General features: G+C 38.1%; 1 protein-coding gene and 1 long non-coding RNA gene across 2 annotated transcripts in view; one reads left to right on the forward strand and one right to left on the reverse strand.

Moving 5' to 3' along the window:
- The window catches only part of LOC143357356 (GTP-binding protein Rit2), a 75,376-nt gene that overhangs the window by 27,544 nt on the left and 33,364 nt on the right, over positions 1-14,468 (reverse strand). The gene's annotated exons all lie outside the window — the stretch shown is intronic.
- On the forward strand, positions 8,366-10,751 carry LOC143357171 (uncharacterized). Its single transcript, XR_013082780.1, has 2 exons — positions 8,366-8,517; positions 9,882-10,751. It is a non-coding gene; the product is annotated as an uncharacterized LOC143357171 (long non-coding RNA).

The raw sequence follows: 14,468 nt of genomic DNA on the forward strand, positions 1-14,468 counted from the left end.
AACCTGTTATTAAACGTGCACAGATTTCCTTACAAGTTTCGATTTCAATGTGGTTGCTGTATCAGCTTCTCCACTTACTGGTTTCCCAAGGAAAGAGTAAACCGTAAAAAAAAAAGAAAAACAGATTGTCGAAAAAGCTGTGTCCATCGACTGCTTCGTCCGCGATTGTTATCATACCGTTCTACGAGAAACGATCTCGAGGGATCGTAAAGAGGCTCTGTTGTCATCGGGTTCGGTAATCTCTGGGCTATTACGTGGAATTATTGCGTCGTATACGGAGGAGATGAGTCTCCTGGCCGATGCGTTCCGGCCGTCTCTCCAAATAGACGGTGTAAATATTTGCACCGGTTTTTCGTTTTCTCGACGAGATCTCCATTTATATATAACCCTGCCACCCTGAGCGCCATCTTCGCGATTGGTGCACGCACGTGCCAAGCCGGAGGAATGCACAAGCATTGTTCTTGGCCGGAAAGCATCGCACGCTGGGTCCGAAACCGTAAAAATTGTGAACTAAATTCATACCGTTGTTATTTATACGTTACCACGAGAAGAACCTCTCTAGGGGTTTCTGACCCAGTTTCCAGCATTATGGGGAGATCTCCAATTACCGGACACGTTAGGTTCTTTTAAAATACAGTGGCGTATCCTACATCGAACTAATTCGTTCTGAAACGTTTGTTCGTTACAAGTAGACTACGAATTTGTTAAAAATAAATGTCAATTTGTAACCATAATTTGAAACAGCAGGAAAATCGCAAGAATGGAAGAGTATAATACTAAACTTTCGACCTACTCAAATTATTAAACCTCGCCCGACCTTCCTGTCAATTTGACACGTTTTCCGCGTATGGGATGATGTTATTCTGCCATTTGTAAAAAAATCCATCGATGCCTTTTCCACGGTTCTTTTTGCATCAGTGCGTTCCCCGTGCTTGAAACATAGCGACGTCGCAGCGAAGATAGTTCCCAAGAAAGAGTCACGGCTTCGCCTGTGGTACTTATTGTTAGTTAAGCGGACGAAAACGGCCCCGCAGGAGACGTGCTCGGTAAAATACGTTTCACGCAGGGAGGCCGGTTTTTCGGATTTCGTGAAAGGTTTTCGTGGTCCCGGTCCTCATCAAGCTTTTACGCAAGGGCCACTAGAAATTTACGTTCACCCGCGAGGAAGCCGATTAACGAGACACTCCGCTCAAGGGGTTCTAGTTTACGATGGTTTCCGGCGAGCGATGAGGCCAGGAAGTTACTACATAGACACTGTGCTTCGTATCGCGTTATTGGTACTCTATTAGCCCTTGAAAGCGTCGAAGTATAAGTTTGCATGCTTGCGGAGCATCAGGACTATTTTACTCCCGAGCATAGCGTTTATGGACCGTTCAAAGCGATGCTATCGAAGAATCTGTCGAATATCAAGACAAATCTACTTTTGGATAGGGCTGGGGAAAATTTGAAATAGTTTGAGATAAAATAGTAAACAACTGAAATATTTCCATATGCAAGTGCTATTTGGAAATACTATTTCATTTAGTGTTTCAACCAAATAAAATTCGAAAATAATATTCCATTTAGTGCTCTAATCTCGAGCAAATACTATTCAGTATTTACTCTGAACTATAATAACAAATAGCGATTTGTTATTTGCATTCGAATATAGGAAATAAGTGTCGAAAAATGTGTTCTGTTTAAAGCAAATAAAGTAAATCAATAATATGTATGAATTACTTTTATGGAATATTTTCAGTTATTCATAAACGAAACGAATGCATTATATTATCGATAAAACCCTACCTAAAAGTTAAGCGATGTTTACTGTCATAATATTATTTGACAGTACAATTTGTGTACCATGCCCATGAATCGTTCATAATGATATTGTAAAACAGTCTGAGGATAACTTTGCAGGCGTTTTGAATATCAAAACAATTTTAGTTTCGTGTATCATGTCCATAAATCGCTTACAATGCTATTGTGAAATAGCCCGAGGCAAAGCTTTCTCGCGGTTAGAAATATTTTGTTAATTTTAGTTCCATTATTTTGTCCAGAAAAGCGATCAAACGTTTTCACTGCGTGTCGCGTCTCCTAAATTACATTCGCATACATTTATCTCACGCCACAAACATATGGAGCGTTCTCGCGGGCGAAAGTTCCTTCGACGGTCTCAATTTTCCGACGAAATTGATGCGATGAGAATCACCTTGAGCGAGCTCGTTACGCCGCGTAGAAATAGGACAGTCTGACTCATCGCTTTGTTACAACAAATATAAATAAAACCACTATTCTCGCGACGGCTCGTGATCGTCTGGCAGACGCCGTACAACCCCGGCCGCGAGTATCAGGAGAATTTGTTGGTTTGATGAACAAGTGTGATGTTTCGTCGATATAGTGCAATTTGTTCCAGCAGTGATCCAATAATTTTCAAAAATCTGTTATTCACAGCTAAGAACTTGATACATGTGTACATTGTTCAATAGAAATGACAATTTTAGTCGGGAATCAAGAAGTCATTCCCAGTAAAATAATTCATTCTTTAGGAATTATTACTGAAAAGAATATTTTTAAGCTTCTTTTGTACCGAACATTGCCAGTGAGAATAAAATATTTATTGAGCTATCACTAGACTGCGGAACTTTATGCAAAATAAAATTTTTATACATCAATTGCAATCTACAGGAGCTAACTAAAAATTTGTTATGCTCATTAATGATTTTTATATGTTAAAAATGGTATATCGACATTGTTAAACTCCTTTAATCTTTTTACTGTTTTGAATTACACCTACTCATTTCTGTCATAAATGCATAAAATCCGCAGTCTAGCTATCACGATTATTCCCTTGACGTGCAAAGTCGTCTCAGATACGTTTTGTGTTTATTACGCCGTCGTACACGTGACGTGTTTAACATCAACAAGAAATATGGCTAGCAACGTGTCTATTATCGTTCCAGCAACATATCTATTTTAAATTTGTAAGAAAATTCACAGTTTCGCTTACTCAAACGATATGTTAATAAAGAGACACCCTGTAGACGAGAAAATTAATGTCATCTGTTTGAAACGACATTTTGGAAAGATCTAATAATTTTCTAAAAATGATCTAGGTTATATTCATCCTTCGTAGGCGTGCCAATACTTCTAGGCGGAGTTTCGGCCGCACCAAATCTCTATGCAATTGCGTTAAAATTTCCGTGATTTTAATTAGAGCGTATTCGACATTAGTTGACACTAGTTCGATATTTATCGCTCGAAAAACAGCGGGACCTTGGACGGTGTCCACGAAAATTCGCTAATATTAGCGTTAGTCATCGATTATTAGTCACGGACACTCGGAAAAGCTATGTCAGCGATTTGAGTCATTTTCCAGCCCGGAAAGTCAGCTATTAAATTTAGTAACCGAACGATGAGCGTGGAGCTCGGGAGACAAAAGAACGTGGTAGGAGAAGCGTAACGAATCTGGCGTAACGAGCTTTTCCACCATGATCACCGCGGCCGGGTTGACAGGCAACAAGAAAGAATGCCAGTGTAAATTACTCGACCGAAAGTCGAGCATAATTTACGAACGAAAATCTCCCGAAACCTTCGCCGTGATTTTTCTCGTTGAAATTTCGCGAGAACGAACGATTGAAGGAGTCGCAGCTTCCGGAAATGGCCGGTTGCGAAATCTGAGTTGGCCGTCTGCTCGGAACACGGTTGCGATTCATAGTAAAACACTCGTCCTCCCCTTTTCCTGTAACCCTTTCGGTCCATTTTCGCGAACAGTAAAAGCCTCGCACGCATTCTGCTTTCAATTTTTCCGCCGCCTCCGTTGTTCTCCGCTCGAGATTGATTCGCACTTCACTCCCGACAGCTGGAATCTAATTTGTACGACAATTTCAAAATATAAAGTCTCTTTAACTTCAGAACATTTGGATTATTTAGTCTCCAATTATCACGACTTCAAATAACTCGTAAGTTATTTCTAGTACTAAAAAATTAAAAAAAAAATGTTGCATAGTTTCCAGGGGGATATACGATGCTGGAATCTGTTCTTTGTTACTTTAATTTCAAAATTATAAAATTATAAAATTTACTTTTTAAATGGAATGGCCAATATTGTTTCTCGAATTTAGATAAAGTACCAAATTCTGAGTAACAAAGTGTCATATCAAGTGGAGCTTAAAAGTAATAATTACTGAGATATTCTCAAACTTATTTCTTTTTACAATATTAAAAAATGGGGTTTATCGCGTGCTACCAACGTGTTCACACATAATCCGATCACAGGATTTTTATTTACCAAAAGAAACGCAGAAACTTATTCAAATGCCTAATACGTGTTTGTTAAAACAGGATTAGATAAAATGCTGAAGAGGCAATTAAGTGTTCCTGAATGTGTACAAAAGGATTTGTTTGAATCCGTACAACCTGTAGCTGCTCGATTAACTGCGATAACATGATCACCGTGATAAGGAGCAAAAAAGTGCCACTTAGTCTATTACTAGACTAATTTTTAAGGATCCATAGTATGGAAGATCGAAAAGAGCAATCTCAAAACGACTCCAATTCAACAAGTTAACCAATAATCTGGATTCAAAGTGCCGCTATTTTGTAAATAATCAAGATTACTAATTTCATAATTGTGTTGAAACACGGTTTCGTTTTCGAGAAGCTTTTCTGGAAGAAGTTAGGTGCTCGTGCATCAGCATTTACTCGAAGTAGAATCGGCAGGCCATGGTCAGACACGCTGCCAATTTCTCTGTTCAACAGCTCATGAACTTGACAAATCTTCAAATACAATTTTCTCGAAAACGAAATTTCGAACAACACAATTTCATTTGACGTATTATTAGTGGTAAATTTAGTGTCAGAATGCAGTTTTAGCTAAGCACAAATTAAAGAATAAAGTATTCAAAAACATATATTTTTTTTTCGTCGAATATATTCGGAATTTATTTCTTGATTATTATCAATTAAAGAATTTTTGCTTAATGTTTGTTTCAATTAAGAAAATACGTAGTAGTTTTGCAATGCAGTTTCATATCAGCCACTTTAGCTACTACGATAGAATTACATTTTGGCCGGAGACATTTGGCAACGACTGTATGCTCATTTAATTGCCATTTGTATCAAATAATGCAGAAAACTGTATAGGTGCACAAAGATACGTAATTTATTGATGACTGCATCTGATGACGGAATGTTAGTACACGTTGTCTTGTACCATGAAAATGTTGTGATGTATTGAGCAACGGACTGAAACAATGGCTGCCATTGTGTGTCACGTTACAAGTTAAGTTGTTGAACGTTTTAAAAATATCTAATGTTATAATTTAATCTAGATAATCTAGATCTCCCGATGAAAAGAAAAATTCGAAATTAATCATTTGTAAAAGATTAAACTTAACGAGGTTAATTAAATTTTATACCATTCGTAATCTCATGAGAAATTTGTTTCTTTTTTTTTAATCTTTTACGATATTTTTCTCTACTAACAGTTGTTTTAAAAAGTTTATGAAATAGTATAGTGAATCTCGTATGGAAAAATCTGCTGAACTGTGATTGTTTAAAATTCACTCTAGCAGGTGAAGACATTTGCGTGCCAACTAATTTTGGATCTCTATTATCTCATACAAATGTCTAACTATTTTTATATCTGCGACTGTACAGAGACTGGCATATGCCATACGTCTTTATTTTTCAAATATTTTTAAATGCTAAGCTTTGATTGATAGCTTTGGTGTCTATTCTTATTTGTAATTTTTGTAATTTCTATCTCTTTTCTTTTACTAATAATCTCGAAAATCAAGCAATTTATTTAATGATCCAAAAAGTGGAAAGTTAAAATATCTGATACTGACAATGAGTACAGTTTTAACTTTCATGCATTTTGCAGATCCTAACCTTTGATACAATCAGTATATTAGTACGGAAATTCATTTTTATGCCTGAGCAAATATTTGTGTTTTTTATTTCTGGGAAATATAGAACTCAGAGTGTGTTAAATATTATTAACCTTTAAACCTTTCAGGGCGAATGTCAACATATCGACGACATCGTATTTCACTTCTGAAGTTGTAAATATACAATTTTATCATGTACATACCAAAATATCAGTATACATTCATTTCTCCCATTATTTAAGACTTTGATATTATAATAAATATTTTAAAAAATCCTCAGCGGAGGAAGATATTCCAAACTAAAAATGGCAAAATGAAATCAAACGGGTGTGTACCGGACCGATGAGTATGCGATCGTGTTCGTCGAAGTACAATATGTTCACATGCTCTAACTGAACAGCGTTTGCGACCGGTGATTCATCGTCAAATATAAACAGAAGCTGTTTCCTCGGATAACAATCGTCGAAGAGTAACGTCACTCGGCACCGTGCATCTCACAGTTTCGTAGACGCGAGGAATTCTTTTCCTATGAGAACGGTAGTCGATAATATGTTTACAACGGTCCGATATAGTATAATACATCGGCTTGTATCCTGGCTTGTGAAACGAACGGATGATCCGAGCTCCGAGAGAGAGAGAGAGAAAGAAAGAGAGAGAGTGAGAGAGAGAGGGAGAGAGAGAGAGAGAGAGAGAGAGAGAGAGAGAGAGAGAGAGAGAGAGAGAGAGAGAGAGAGAGAGAGAGAGAGAGAGAGAGAGAGAGAGAGAGAGAGAGAGAGTAACTCGACTTCAATGAAGAGAAGTCTCCGGAGAGAAACTCGAGGAAAGGATCTCATTTGCCGGAATATTAGGATCGGCCCTGTGCAGTTCAATAGACTTGTCGTTCAATTAACAAAAGCCTTTCGTCCCTGTTTGCAACAACAGCGTTTTATGGTCTCCGAATAGCCAGTGCACTGGGAGAATTGAGTTGTCTGCAGATACATTGGATTGTTTTACTTTGATAAATGAGATTCCTTACCTCTTCAGGATTCTACAGAGAAGAATAAAAAATAAAGGTCCATTTGGAAACGAGTTCGCTTGCTACAAGATTAAAAAAACCGTCCAATCCGATTCTATTGCATGATTGCAAAAGTTCCCGAACGATTTTCAGAGACCTTAAGACTTTCTTTGAAGGAAATCCACGCAGTTTTTACGAAATAAGAATCCGTCAGTTTGCAAAACGGTGGAAAATAATTATAGAAATGGTGGTGACTATATGATTGATTAGTAGACTGTGGATTTTTATGCAAAATAAAAATTGACATTTATTTCCTTTCTTAATTATTTTATCGAGTTGAAAACAATACAGAAGTGTTTTTAAATCCTTTAAATGCCTCCACTGTTTTGCATTTTGATCAACTCAGTTTGTTACAAATGCATAAAATCCGCAGTCTGTTGATTAATAAAAGTGGTATTTCAGATTAGAATAATTTGTGTTCTATGTTCGAATCGGGCACGACCTTTGCTATCATCTTATTAAACAAAGAAAAATAGTGAATTATTTAGCACTGTGACTGGCAACTCAACAACCTAAACAATTTTCTCACATCCAAGTAATTTATTTAATCAGTACGTTATTTTATATCAGTAATAATTAGGCTTTGATTAAGTCTAAAATTCTGATCGTGGAATTACCATTAACGATGGAATAGTCCGTTACGATCAATAGTACAAGGAAAAACATTTTTAGTTCTTGGAGGAGCCGGCCGGTCCCAAAGCTGAAGGAGCCTAATGGCCGGCCCTTCCCGCACCCTCGCCAAATTAACACCAACCTACTTCAACTATACCATCTTTTTGGGATCCTAATTAATTATATCGGTCAAGAGTTTTAATAATTAAATCAGTCAACGTTGCAATCAGCTACAAACGTTTAAAGATGGCGACGATTGCAGAATATGTATAATTGACACAGATCTACAAAACTTATTTTTTAAATTTTCAATATATCCTTATATAAAAAGTTGTAAACAACAACTTTTATGTTCTCTGTAACTCCGACCAATTGCAATTTTTTCAAAATTTCTTTTTCACATCATGTAGTTGAGTACTGAGTAAATAGCGAATTTTTTGAAAAAGTGGTTCGACTGGATTAATTTTGCACGTCACCGTGTGCGCCAAGTGGCTTTTAGTGCTCGATAGGTTTAGTGGTAAACGAACGTGCAACCCGTTGCCGTTACTCCGGTCGTTCAATATTCCAGCGAGGGTCTGATACAGGAAAAGTTTGGCTTTGCTTAGACAGGGGCGTTTGTCACTGTCGCTGTCCGAGGAACATTGACTCAGCGTCGGGACGCATACGTCGCGAGCCATTCGAAATTCCACGAATATTCCCCGCCACGTCGTAAAAACCTCCAAACACGCTGAACATTTTCACAGCCCGTTCCTCTTGGTACCCCTGGCCCAACAACTCGAATCGCCACGTGACCGCGGACTTTCCCTCTCCCGCGTTCATCTACCGGCTTAGAATAACCTGAAGCTCGGAGGTTCGGACCATTCGCGAGTTAGATCCCGAGTTGTTCGCGCTCCTGTTCCGTTTCTCCTTCGGAAAACCTCAGACAGCGTTCCGTGAAGCCAGAGTGGAACTTTCATTCGACGATGGAAGTCGCTAAAGGTGCGTGGAACAAATCCGATTCGATCCGCTTTTCGTGCCGGATTCGCCGCGATGACCGTAACAGAATTCCCGCAAATAGAATTTGAATTTCGAGCACCAACCGATCGACCCGGCCCCCGATTCCGAAATCCTTTCGCGTCCGTGCGGTTTGTACGGGGAACAAAAGGACGGCTTCGGGATTTGTCCACGGTAACGCAATTTAGAGTAAGAATCCTCCGATGAATGTAGGATTCGTACACGATTATCTGGAGATCTTGTCATTGAAACGGTCTATTTTGGTATGGCCAACGACACTGTAATTATGGTTCTTCGACTGAAATGCACTTGTGGTCTATTCTAATAATTCGTTTGTAACGCGACCAATCGCTCTGCACATTTTTTGGTAGCCTGTTGTTGAATCGGAGACGTTTTGAGTTGTTGTTAATAATTTTCGTATCGAGTTCATCTAAAAACATTATTCTCATCCTTTTATATCGTTCACATTCTGTGCGGATGAATCATTCGCGACGACCATCCAAAGTAAAAAGACATATAGTTGGCATACAATACCTTAACCATGAATATTTATTTATAATTTTTGGTAGCGTGAACAAAGCAACCTGTCGCCAATCAACGTAGTCTCAAAGCAATGCTAGCATGAAAGGGGAATCCCATTTACAAAATTCTGCAAATTTTCTGTGAGCAGACATTGGTGTTGGCATTGGCCGAGCCGGAATCCGTCCGCTGTAGCCGCGTTTTGATTGGTCCGTGTTCATCGTTAATAACTCCTTAACACTAGATTGACAATTTGACTCAATTACGATTTTTTTGCTATATATATAGAAAAACTTAAATAATTTTTTTAAAACATATGTAGGTTTTTAATAGGATTATGATTTGGTTTTTAATAGGTATCTGATCACTCTCATTATCATACAGTAACACCAATCTGTCAGAGGAAATCGCTAACCTTCTTTTTCATCCGGCAATCTCGTGTTAACAAAGTCACAGAGAGCATATTTTTTCAAAATTCCCAAGTTTGTCCCTGGCCACTATGGCGGCCAACCCCGGTCCTCTGAAGGTGAATTGATTCCTGTCCACGATACTCCTTCAGAGCGTTGCTTTCAATTAAAGCTGTGCTGCCATAAGCATCATCGAGAGGCTTGCGTTCTTCTCGAAAAATTAGCAAAATCTGTTTATAGTCAAGGACCTTTTTGATATCATTCAAACTAAGACTAAAAGACCTCCTTAATTCACATAAATCGCGGGTGTCGGGGGAAACGCGCGGCGAGCGCGTTCAATTAGAGACCGTCGGAAGACGAATCACTCTGGCACAACAGTGCACGTGCTCGACATCGCGCTAACAAAGTTCTGGCTGTTCGCAGTAAACGAATCCGGGGACAGCCTGGTGGAGCAGTCGTTGAACGTGACGTCGGCGTTAAAATCGGTCGCGACGATGAAGTCCGAGCAGAGCGTGCAGACGAAGTCAGTGATCGAGTCCTCGACGTCGATCAAATCGGTGTCCTCGTCGTCGACCAGGTCGCGCGAGTCGATGGAGTACGAGGAGACGGTCGAGTACAGCGATTAGTCGACGCGTTCATCATGCATTCAGCAAACCCCATTTTCGACGTCGTTCCACGCGGGAGAGGACCCAGGCGCGGTATTTTTATCTCGGCACCGGCGCGGCGCGTGGCTGCAGTTCATCGAAGGATTTGAGAACATGCGCGTGTGACGCTTCTGGAACCGTTTGGAAAACTCTTCGCGTTCCTCCGAACCATATCGATGGTAATCCGGTCCGGCAAAGAATAACCAAGGAATGCCCTTCCACGTACATGGTATTTCGATTCGGGACGAGGCTAGGGAGGAACGTGCAGACGTTGCGAATGAACGTTCGCCACGATGACGCAGCCGTGATGCACTTGGGACCACATCGAAGAGAAGCAAAGTCGAACGATCGGAGGATGAAGGTGTAAAGCAATCGGGCTGCATGATAGAAATAACCATCGCCTTGCGATAATGGAAAGAAGAGGGAATCGAAGGAACGTTTGAAAGCCTCGAGATCTCCGGCTCTTCTCCAATCGACATGGGTCACCGCCAAATACCGGCTCGCTTTCCCTCGGATCATGCTCCTCGATCGTCTGTCCGATCCTCCATTCAAGCACCCTCTCCGTCATCCACGCGTCTCCAACCCCAGACTTCATCGACAAACCGTTCCATAATCTTTGTACAATAAAGTTTCTAAGATATCGATTCTATTGTTCGTTCAGTTTCTTCGGTCGCCTGCCCACTCTTTGTTTCAAAGCACAGTAATGTCTCAATACATGTGAAAGTAAATTGTAAATAGCACGTACATACATTTTTTTTTTTTAAATAGTAATTGCATAAAGAACTAGTTATTTCAAATATATATTTTAATACTAACTTACTATTCCGAAACGAGTTTTTCCTTGAAATGTAAAATAGAAGTATTTCGGATAATAATATTCCCATCAATTTCTATTTCAAATAATACTGTTGCGAATTTCGATGGCACTTCGCGCATCTCGTTGCAGCATTCTATAGCAGAGCTTCATTTTTCAATTATACAATTATCTACAGAAATATATGATTGTGTTTGGTTTATCGATTTTCTGACTAGTTCGTTCGGCGGTCAGTTGTCGACTCTTCAACTGTCAGTTGATCAACAGTTTTCCTGACAACCCCTCTCTTTTATTATTTCCTTCGGGGTTGTCCATCGTAGGACAGTTGTGCATTACGACGACTTCGCATTGATCAAGCCGCCAAAAATATAAAATATTCATTTTGTTCATAAATAACTGAAAATATTCCACGAAAGTAATTTATACATGTAATAAATAATTTATACATGTCTTAATTATACACGAGCTTCTGTATATATTGCTGTATGTATTTTCGATCCATAGCGTTCTAAGGTAAACGTCCCAGTGGCTGACCATTTCCCGGTATCCGGACAGTAATAATTTATTTTTTACCTTACTTGTTAATATAAGTAAAAATAAAAATTAGTAGCATAGAGTAGGAACACACATTAATATGAATTAAAATAATCATTATATAAAATTAAAACTTATTAGTTAAAAATTATTATTTTGAAACATTTATCATATCTATAACAAATGTTGAAGAATTTCTTAAGCTTTTCTCTAAGAAATCTCGCTAATTTATTAAAGGAATATTTCGCTATGTCTGATATTTTATGTTACGAGAATGAATTAATGAAATAAATATATTTTGATATGTAAATCAAATATTCGAATCTGCAAGAAAATTAATTTTTTTATTATAAAACCATAAGATTTACACATTGGGGCAACAGTTTCGTCAATGTACCAGTAGGGAACCGTTGTATTGTACCAGTAATTGGTCGATCAACACGTGGCTGTATGTAGCACAGGTGAGTTTTCATGTGGAAATATTGAGAATTTAATTATGTTATATAGTAAATTATAATAAATAGTGTTTATTACTGACATCTGTGCGTTCTTGAAGCAAGTATATGTACAGTATTTTGTACATAACCTTAAAATTTTAGATTCATATAAAATTAAACTTTATCTTTTCTCTTTTACGAATTAAGCATGGCAGAAACGAAAAAACAAAAACATACGCAAGATCAATTAAAACAAACTTTTGAAGCTGTATCTGAAGAGGTAACAGGTAATCTCGTACATATTATGTGTTCGGTTAATGGGACAATGTAATACAGGTACTGAGACATGTACTCTTAGGTTGTCCGCTAACTGGGACATTGTACCTTCTGGTATAATCGTTAAAATAAATACGCCTAACATGATTTAACACGTTGACTGCCATGTCACCCACATGTGGGTGACGGAATTATTTGTCCAGGTTTTAAAATGAATTTTTACGTTGATATTCATAGTACCAAATTTGATTAGAATCTCTAAAATGCAAGACAGTTGGAGGACTACTGAATATCGTACATTTAATTTTTTTCAATTTTTATTTCATTAATTAACTTACTTTGATTTTATGGAATTTTTGAGGTTTCTAGTTTGGCAGTCAAGGTGTTAAAGGTTTGACTGTCCTAACTTTTAGCAATTACATTGTATTAGCTTCCAAATTAAACAAAACTTGTTTAATTTTATGGTTTTATGTACCGCTATTCCTTAAGCGTCCGGACACTGGAACGTTTACCTTACCGGATGTCAAGGCAAATTCAATGAACCTTGTGACCACGTTCTTGTGTGTCATCATTTCGTATTCGTGTTTTCTCAAATATGAAAGGAAACACTCAGGGGACGGCCTGATATTTCCTGATAACGAACTGTGCGCAAACGATTACAGAAGATCTTCGACACGGTTCAACGGGGACTGCACGATACCGATTTCGACGACCGCCAGGCAATTTTCGATCTCACCCATAACCTTTGACTCCACGCGCGTCCAGCGTCGGTGAAAGATGGTGAAAGAAATATCATCGGCGTAGCCAGGGACGCGAGATAATTCGTCCTGGATGCTGGCTATGGTTTAATGTCGTTTTCGAGATCCAATTAATCGAGATTCAACGAGACTCGTGAAGAAGGTCAGATCGGCCATCGCTGTCGGAAGGGGGGTGGGGGGAGGGTTGTGGCATCTTTGATTTAAAGGAAAAGCCAAATACGAACACGTTGCTCGACAAAGGTGAGATTACAGCGTACATTCTCTGCGATCGACAAAGGGTATCGAAACTGCGCCAATCTTCCCATCGATTGGCTGGAAGAGCCCTGGACCAGCGTCTTCACAGAGTATCCCAAAATCGAAAGACCTCTAGGACAGTATTCAGACTAAACCTACCAGGTGAAACGACCGGTTTTAGATTTCCTATTTTACAATTGTGTAGTACAAACTGACCCGGTGCACTTTTGAGATATTTATGAATTTTAGTTTTCCAATATTTAAAGCGAAAATTTGAACATATTTTTTGCAAAACGTAATACTGATAGTAATTGATAATAATACTAATAATAATAATTCTAAAAAGTTGCAATAAATTTTGATACTATACTACTCATTTATTAAAAATATAAACCACGCATTTAAGCAAAATGATTGAATATTCCTTTATTCAAGGACACGTTACAATAAAACTTGCAGATTTCCTAGATAAATCGGATCTTTTAATTTTTATAGTAATTTTTCATAGTCAGGTTTAATGCTCGGTAGGCTTGACGTTAATAAAAATGTACAAATTGGTACTCTTGAATTCCTTTTATCTTTTTACTATTTTACATTTTGCTATATTTTTGGACAGCCTTTACACGTCCAAGAGGGCATAGCGAAGAGCCATTTCTAGGTAGAATCGATCTACTCTCCGAATCCAAGGATTATTCGGATAAAAATACGTCGCGAAAAAAGAACGTTCGTATTTTTTAAGTATGCAAACGAGGGGTTGCGGTTTTTCTTAAATTATTTCGGGACGCTTTGGTGAGTGATGTAGAAGCAGACAAAGTTTGTGAAGTGAAAGATTTAGTAGAACGAGCGGAAGGTGACAAATGCTTCGTTTATATCTGTTTATTATGCGTAGAACATCGAATCAATCATTTTAGATCATTACTTCGTCGAAGTGTCTTATTCAGAAGATAAATTGAACATCTTTGACATCACAGTGGATGTGGAGACACGAGTCGTTTCGTCTAGATAACTAAATACAACAGCTACATTAATCATCGATAAACGATGCTGATGAATGAATATGTTGTGATGATTTTATATGAATGCAAATTTTTCTTTTTATAAGTGCGGTAATATTTTTTATTCGATGATGTACTATACTCTTACTCTATACTATCTATAGAGCTCTCTCTATACTCCTGACTATCTATAGAGCTCTATCTATAAAGTATACTTCTATACTCTATTCTAATGTCCTTTATTTCTCCTATTAAGAGATTAGAAGAGATTAGATTAGATTTAATTGTTTCATGTTGCTTCAACATCAAAGGTCATTA

This window comes from Halictus rubicundus, chromosome 9, assembly GCF_050948215.1.
Source record: "Halictus rubicundus isolate RS-2024b chromosome 9, iyHalRubi1_principal, whole genome shotgun sequence".
Lineage (NCBI taxonomy): Eukaryota > Metazoa > Arthropoda > Insecta > Hymenoptera > Halictidae > Halictus > Halictus rubicundus.